This window comes from Mustela lutreola, chromosome 16 (genome assembly GCF_030435805.1).
Source record: "Mustela lutreola isolate mMusLut2 chromosome 16, mMusLut2.pri, whole genome shotgun sequence".
Lineage (NCBI taxonomy): Eukaryota > Metazoa > Chordata > Mammalia > Carnivora > Mustelidae > Mustela > Mustela lutreola.
This window is the reverse complement of record NC_081305.1, coordinates 6,348,326-6,356,576: the sequence shown is the minus strand read 5'-3', so window position 1 is coordinate 6,356,576 and position 8,251 is coordinate 6,348,326. Positions and strand designations below refer to the sequence as shown.

General features: G+C 50.6%; 1 long non-coding RNA gene across 1 annotated transcript; it reads right to left on the bottom strand.

Annotated features, from left to right (window-relative positions):
- Positions 1-825: 825 nt before the first annotated feature.
- Positions 826-3,596, bottom strand: LOC131817739 (uncharacterized). The gene is made up of 2 exons (XR_009348567.1): positions 3,508-3,596; positions 826-2,900 (listed from the first exon to the last, which is right to left on the bottom strand). It is a non-coding gene; the product is annotated as an uncharacterized LOC131817739 (long non-coding RNA).
- Between the last annotated feature and the right edge of the window lie 4,655 nt (positions 3,597-8,251).

Sequence of the window (8,251 nt, the reverse complement as noted above, 5' to 3'; positions counted from 1 at the left end):
GTGTTACGCCTGCAGGAGGCGAAGCCAGCAGATGGAGAATGTGCGGCAGGAGGGCACCGGCCTGGCCCGGTCAGGGCGGGCCCAGGCATGGTGAGTGACGTGGGCCTCGGAAAAAGGGTGGTCGTGGGAGAGGAAGCAGCGTTCACAGTTGGGCCGAGTGCCTCCAGGGGCTCAGAGCCACCAGTGTGCTGGGGACAGGGGACACCTTGTTTTCCCAGCACCTGCGGACAGAGCAGTTTGTGGCCAACCACAAGTTGGGACAGTTCATCCCCAACTTTTCCCCTGAGAGAACCCTCAGTGTTGGGGAGTCAGGCCCAACTTGCTCATTTGCAAGAGGAAGAAGCAGGCCCAGAGAGGGGCAGTGACTGGCCCCAAGTCACACAGCCAGCTTATGGCAGTGGCAAAGCAGGCATCTGGCTCTTCAAGCCGGGACTCTTGCCCCTGGGGTGGAGCCTGGGGATGTCCTCAACTTGGGGTAAGTCCTCTAGGAGCTCCCAGCATTTTCCCGATGCGGAGGCACTGAAGGCTGGGCCTGCTGCGGTCGCAGCTGCTCTCCGTACCACTCCAGGAGAGTGTGGGGCCCCGTCTGGGGCTGCCCCTGTCGGGACCATCTCTCATCACTGTCTGATACGGTGAGGCCACAGGAGGAAGTGGTACAGTGTTGGTACTTGGAGCCGGACTGTCTGGGGCCAGATGCGAGCTCTGCCCCTCACTGACTGTGACCTGAGGCGCCCTGTGCCTCAGCTTCTTCATCTGTAAAATGGGAGTGATGAAAATCAGGCCTATTTTGTAAGGAGTACTTAGAAGAAGGAGTACTTAGAAGAGTGTGTGGCAGATAGTAAGGTTTACTGCTCATCTTACATGTATTCATTCTTCTGGTAACGTCAAGGCTTCTCCCCTGGGAGCTGATTCAGTGGGGCTATCAATCATAGTCACCAACACTGCCCTGCCTTCAGGGGCCTGTGAGTCACTACGCCCTACTGCCCAGTCACTGGGTTGATGAGGAAGACAACCCTGATGAGGGTCTTTTGAGTCCCTGGATCCAGCTTGACCTGAAGGTAGTTCCCAATAGGTAAGACGATAAATTCCCCATTTTGCTTCAGCAAGTTTGAAAAGGGTTCTGATCCATGTGTCCTCTTTGCTTCATAGAGCAAGGGAGTTCCCCCCAAGGCAGCCCCCTTCTCCCATGAACCGGGCCTCTCAGCCTTGGCTTTGATCCAGCCCTGCGCTGGGCCAGTGACCCACTCTCAGGGAGTCAGAGGGTTGTTCTCTGTTTGAGCTGTGATTGGCGCTCACAACAAGAGGAAACAAACTCTCGGGGTGGGAGGGGTGCCTGGTGGCTTAGTCATTTAAGAGATTAAGAGTCATTTTAAGAGATTAAGCTCAGGCCGTGCTCTGCAGGTCTTGGATCAAATTCAGAGTCAGGCTCCCCACTCAGCAGGGAGTCTCTTTCTCCCCTCCCTCTGCCCCTCCTCCCGCTCTTGCTCTCTCTGGCTCTCTCTCTCTCAAATAAATAAAATCTTAAAAAAAAAAAAAAAAGAGGAAACAAATATGTATAAAGTGCCTCGATGTGCCATGTAGGGTGCTGGGCTTTAAGGTTACTTGAGGTGTATTTTACAGGTGAGGAAATGGTGGTTCAGAGAGGTCATCGGACTTGCCCAAGCCCACGCAGCCTGGAGGAGGAATCACTTCAGTGCAAACTCAGGTAGTGCGGCCCCAAAGCAGCTGTACTTCCCCTGCACCACATGCCTTATTACCTGCCTGGGAGGGGGGGAAGGGTTGTTCCGTGAAAACATTTTTAAATTGTAAAAACATATAACATAAAATGTACCGTGGCAGGGACATTTTAAGTCAGTATCATCCTTCTCAGCTAAAAGATGACCTAGAGAATTAATTACTCCAAGCGGACTGGTGTCCTGGGAAACAGAGGTGAGGTCCCATTCATTCACTCAACACATATTTACTGAGCCCCTAGTAGGTGCCAGGCCATGTTCAAGGCAGGGCTCAGTGCTAAGGTCAGACAAGAGGGCTCAGGGTCTGAGTGCTTAAAGCTGAGCTCCTTCTCCGGGGGGCTGACCGTCACCTGCACAGCCCCAGGAGGGGGCACCACCTCCTATGCCCAGGAGCCAATCTTCGCCCCCCTGGATCACTCTATTCCAGCAAAGTCCTGGGAAAAGAGCAGGTTCAAGATCAAGGAGAGGGTGTTTTGTTTTGTTTTTTACAATTTTATTTATTCAAGGGAGAGAGAGCATGAGTGGGGGGAGGTGCAGAGGGAGAAGGAAAAGCAGGCTCCCTGCTGAGAGGGAGCCCGACATGGGGCTTGATCCCAGGACCCTGGGATCATGACCTGAGCAGAAGGCAGATGCCCAACTGACTGAGCCACCCAGGAGCCCCTCAAGGAGAGTTTAGCTACATGGCAGAGTCCCAGTCCAGCCAGCGCAGGAACTCCCAGTGCAGTGTCTCTGAGAAATGATTCTGTCTACAAAGTGGGGGACACTTAACCCAATGGTGTACAATGTGCCTAATCACTGCGTTGGGGGGTCCGGTGGAGAGACTGGGGTCAAACACCAGGACATGCAAGCACCGCATGGCTATCTATGGACAGTGTTCTGAAGGGAAAGGTGAGGTGCTCTGCTGGGGGGTGGGGTACCAGGATCAGGACCACCTCTCTTGGGAGGTGATGTCTAAGCTGGCCAGCCCCTCAGAGGCCCAGAGCCCACCAGTAGCCTCCCCCCACCTTCTAAATTTTCAGTCCGCGGCTTCCTTTGTTCTTCCAGCCCTGGGGGGTAGAAGCCGCTTTGGGTCACTAGGAACCCCTGACTCTTCTTTGCATTTGCTCAGTGGAAAGAACTCGGGGTGCTTTCTGTCTCCGGGTCGCACTCTGAATGACACGGGAACAGCTGTAAGCCATGCAAAGAGTAGAAGTTAGCACAGTCCGGGCACCTGTCTGGCCAAAGGGCATGAGGTTAGAGGGAGCAAGGCACATTCCGGGAGCCAGGCTGCAGGGGATTTATGGGCTGATGCGTAGAATGAGGCGAAATTAGGTCCGCTCTCACAGGACACGACGTGGTGTCTGAGTGGGATCCGTAGAGCAAGGGGGAGCCACGGAATGTGAAGCGGCTGAGAGCTCCGACTTTCCGAGCCCGCCTCGCCGGAGGGGCAACAATGGGTAGGAACGAGACGGCGGGTTAGAGGGGCTTCCTTCCTTCTTCTTTCCTGCTTGGAAGGGAGCGGGTGTCTCAGGGAGGCATCACGGTGTCACAGAATGGAGGGCAGGCTCTCGCGGCCCTTAGAAAACTGTAAGCGAGTGCCGGGATCCTAAGGGAACTCTACTAACCCCAAAGTGGGTCAGACTCAACCGAGGGCTCCCGGGGCGTTGCCCCCACGAACAAAGCCAGCCTGCTGGCTAAAGGGAGGCGGAAAGTGCTTTCGGGGTCCCCCCTGTGTCTCCTGGCTTATAAGTGTGACATCTGGTCCCCCCCCCCCCCCCGCCACACACACACATACCTTTGAGCCCTGTGGGGATGACAGCCCCAAGCGGCTCCTCGCCCTGCACGGAGACCGCAACACCCAGGAATCACCGGGGCCGGAAGCGGAAGTGAGCCCGTGTGGGCGCGCTGTGTTCTGGGAAATGTAGTCCGCAGAGGCCGGAAGAGTCCGTGAGAGCGGTGCATGTTGGGGAGAGTAGTTTTCAAGGGATCTGAGAACTCGCGGCGGTGGCCGAGGTGATTCACCCTAACCAAAGGCGGTGGTTGGGGGTTAACAATTTGTAGATTTGGAGTGAATCTGTAGGTTTTGTTTCTGTCTCTCCCAACCACCAACACCCAAGGGGGTTGGAGAATAAAACCTATACATGCCTCTGTGACGCCAATCGGGCCTGAGTCAGTTGTTCCTCAACCGGAGGAGTAAACCGGCTGTAACCTCCGAGAACCTCAGTTTCCTTATCTGTACAATGGGCAGATTAATAGTTTTTCCTTGGCAGGCTTGATAAGACCCATCAAGCAACTTATAAGGCGCTTAACACGCCTTTCTCGCTTAACCAGTCCCTCCTCCCTCTTGAATCAGACCTCGCAGAGCATAGGGATGTTTTTTGTAACCCGGAGCAAGAGTGGTGCTCCGGGGGCCGGGATGGGGGGGCCTGGGTGGCTCAGTGGGTTAAGCCTCTGATTTCAGCTCAGGTCATGGTGTAAGGGTCCTGAGATTAAGCCCCAAGGCAGGCTCCCTGCTCAGCCAGGAGTCTGCGTCTTCTCCCTCTCGCTCTGCCCCTCTCCCCGCTCCTGTGCGCGCTCTCTCTCTCTCTCTCTCTCTCAAATAGATAAAATATATATATTTTTTAAAGTCGTGCTCCTCTGGAGCACTTGGGGCTTTGTCTTTGGAAAGTAGGATTTCTTGCCAGTTCCAGGGGGACATGTAAGGAAACGTAAGGCAACCTTCTCACCCAGAGACCTGACGACGATGTGTGACCTTACTAGCTAGGGCACAGTGAGATGCAAGTTAAAAAATAAGACGGCCTTCTGGGGCGAGTGTCCTCACCCGGTATTAGTGGGAGTAGTAATGAATGTATCCTTCATAAAGGGGAGTCTGTGTAGGTGCAGGGATCCCTGCTAAGTATTTATCCTACACACTGGACAGTTTCAAAATGACAAAAGTTTCAGAATATTCACTGCAGCATTGTTTATGAAACATGATTGGAAACCATGTTTCCCTTTATGGGTAAAGGACAAGTTACATAAATTGTAATGCACTGGGATACTATGTACCATTGACAATAAGGAAGGTAATGCCACCCTAACAGTCCTACAAAAAAAAAAAAAAATGCTTAGGAAACTGTCAGAGAAATCCAGACTGAGGGATATTTTGCAAAACTGTCCTAGAACTTCAAAAATGTTGGTGGTGGTAAAAGACTAAATAGGCTGAGAGATTGAACAAGATTAAACAGACACAGCAGTTAAATGCACTGAGCAATCCTTCAATGGAATCTGGATTCTTTAAAATGACATTGTAGGGGCATCTGGGTGGCTCAGTGGGTTAATCCTCTGCCTTCGGCTCAGGTCATGATCCCAGGGTCCTGGGATCGAGCCCCACATCGGGCTCTCTGCTCTGCAGGGAGCCTGCTTCCTCCTCTCTCTCTGCCTGCCTCTCTGCCTACTTGTGATCTCTGTCAGATAAATAAAGAAAAAAATAAAATAAAATGACATTGTAGACACCTGGGGAAATTCGATTATGGGCTCTATATTAGATAATAGCATTGTATCAGTGTGGACGTTCCTGAGTGTGATCACTGTTGTGGCTATGTGGGAGAATGTCCTTCTTAGTAGATAGCTGCTGAACTAACTCTGGGCTCTTGGAAAGTTTAGAAAGAGAAGAGAAACAGAGCAAAGGCAGCGCGTATTAATAATCAGTGAATCCAAGTTTAAAACTGTGGGCGCTCATGTTACTCTTCTTGCAATTTTTTTATAGTATTGAAACTTTCAAAGTAAAAAGTGGACATAAACACACACACACACACACACACACACACAAATGAGGAAGCTCCTTATGCACTGATGGGGGAAAAGCTTCAAGAAACACTGGCAACCTTTTGTTTGTTTGTTTGTTTGTTTGTTTCAGGCAAGGTGCAGAGGCAAAAATGCACAAAACACCCAGAGAGAACACACAAGAAAGAGATGACAAAGGCTGCCCCTGAGGCAGGGACTTGGGAGGAGGGTCAGGAGTGGGAAAGTCTTGCTTTTCTTTCTTACTCTTTTAGACCCTTTGAATTTTGTATCATGTCCATGTATAACGTGTTCAGATAAAAAAAAAATAATAATAACTTCGAAGAAGACTATTTCTGGGAAAGCACTTGTGGTCAGAAAACCCCAGACTGGGCTCCCCTACTCCCCAGCTGTAGACCTGTTGGGAAACCCAAAACAGAAGGAAGGAAAACCAGTTACTTTCACATCCTTTCCTACATCTGCCCCTCATCACGATCCAGTGAGGCAGGTTTTAGTGGACCTATTTTGTAGATTAGGAAAACTGAGGACCAGCAAGTCTTAGCAACTTCTTTGAAGTCAGACAAGTGCAGTGAGACACTCTTAGAGCTGAGATGGAAACCGAGACATTTCCGGTGACCCAGCCTGGCTCCTTCCCTCCTGCAGGTGACCTCTCCAAGTTCCGAGGGTTGGATACAGATGGAGAGGGTCCAGGGTAAAAGGGCATGGGTGGGGCTGACTTCCAGGCGCTGGATACTCACTGAAGCTCAGCCCAGCTGCCTTCCCGTTGTTGAGTTTACAGGGGGCTCTCCAGGCAGGAAACAGAAGTCAACGCTGGGCACCCAGAACATGGGTCTGATTTACATGTTCATGCGCAACTGGTTTGGGGGTTTATTTGGGGGACCAAGAGTTAACTCAGCCAAAGAGCCTCTTCCCCGAGCCCATCTGGCTTGCTTTTTTTTTTTTTTTTTTTTTTTTTACCATCTCTATCATCTTAAATCTTTAACAAAGTGGCTTTTTAAATTAAAAAAATAATAAAGTAATAGAGGATATTGTTATCAAGTCAAAAAGTAGAGTATTTGAAGGGCAGTTGGACATTTCTGTCAAATTTTAAAACATAACGTTTATGTTTTGATGTGTGACCCAGCGTTTACAATGGAAAACAATTTTTTTTCTGTAAATATTCTCACCCAAGTATTCAAAGATACATATAGAAACAAGCACTGCTTATAAGGCACAGAACCGGAAACAACCAGTCAATAAACACAACCAAGACCAATGAAGTTTGCTGAATTTGCTGACCTTGAAAGGTGTCTCTAATATGTTGTTAAATAAGCAAATTATTTGATTCAAATGTAAAAAGAGCATTTCATTTTCATTTCATTGAAGAATAGTGAGGTTGACCATCTTTTCCTTTTTTTTTTTTTTTAAGTTGGCCAATTGTGTTTCCTCTTAAGTGAATTTCTAAAATATTACTGTCCCTTGTTCTTTTGTCACACAAAATGGGTGTAAACTTCTGGTACGTGTCTCTAAGAGTTTCTATTTATATTTCCAGTGCTTCCTTGGGGGGGTGGGCAGGATTTTGGAAAAGAGGTTGCTGAACTTGAAGTAGAAGATGGTCTCCGTCTTAATAGAACGAGTTACCCTGTGACATGAAGGGCTCTGAGGAAGAAAGGAGCCTCCTGCCCAAAGCATTGCTCCCATTTCTTCCTTTCTCTCATTTTTAGGATCTTCCCACAAAGCATCCTATTTGGTTCTTGGCGGATAGTTTGGAAGTGGAGGGGGCTGTACTCTTTGAAAGAGGGAGGAGTGGGAACCAGAGATCGCTTGCCAAGGTCTGGAGAGAGTGAGATGAGTGAGGGGCCTGGGGAGACCCTAAAAGGAAAGGATGCAGGAGGCAATCCCTCTCAGGCTCCCACCCTAGGCCCCTTGCCTGCCTCGCTCAGGTCCCAGCCCAGCTGACTGCTTCTTGACGATAGAACATGAGATCGGCAAAAGCCTCTTGTACCATAAGCCTAGAGCAGTCTTGGGTATCCTTCAGAGCTAGACTTGAACCCCTAGTGACAACAGACAAGTGACATCTGCTGCATGGGAGGCAGCAGAGTTCTGGCTCAGCCCCTGAGATAGTGTCCCAGACCCTTCATGCTCTGCTGTTTTGGGGTGGGGCTACTTCCTTCCCTGGAGGTGTTTGAGAATTAGACTCTGCCTTGAAGAGAGTTCCAAGTGGACCTCTGGAGAGATGGGGATCACCCCATCATCAAACCCATTTCGTCCTTAAGGTTTCTCCGGTTCTCTTTCCGTTTGCGGTAGGAACGGAAAACCATGGCTGGTTTTCTCTGGATGTAGCCTGGGCCCAGCCTCCACCTGCTGCCAGCCCGCCGCGGGCCCCCGGGCCTCTGAGATCGGCCCTGGCATGAGAGTGGCTGTATTTTATCAAACATCTGCCGAGGGGGCATTGCCTTTAGCGATCACCATCTCACGCCTCACTGAGCCCTCACCGGTCTTTAGAGGACTTGGTTGTCTCCACATTCTAGGTGAGGACACTGGGGCCCAGAGAAGGTGAGCAACCTGGCCAGAGGCGGGATTTGAACCCACAACTCCAGAGGCACATTCTTCACCGTGATGTCCCGCCCCTCCATTTCCCGAGTGCTCTGAGCTTGCTGAGTGCTGGCCACTAGACTGGGGACTCCCACTGTCCCGTGGACCTCGGGGATCCCCAAGGCTGGAGGCCTGGAGGCCCCCAGAATTCTCGAGAGTTTTCAGGAGGTCACTGTGGGGTT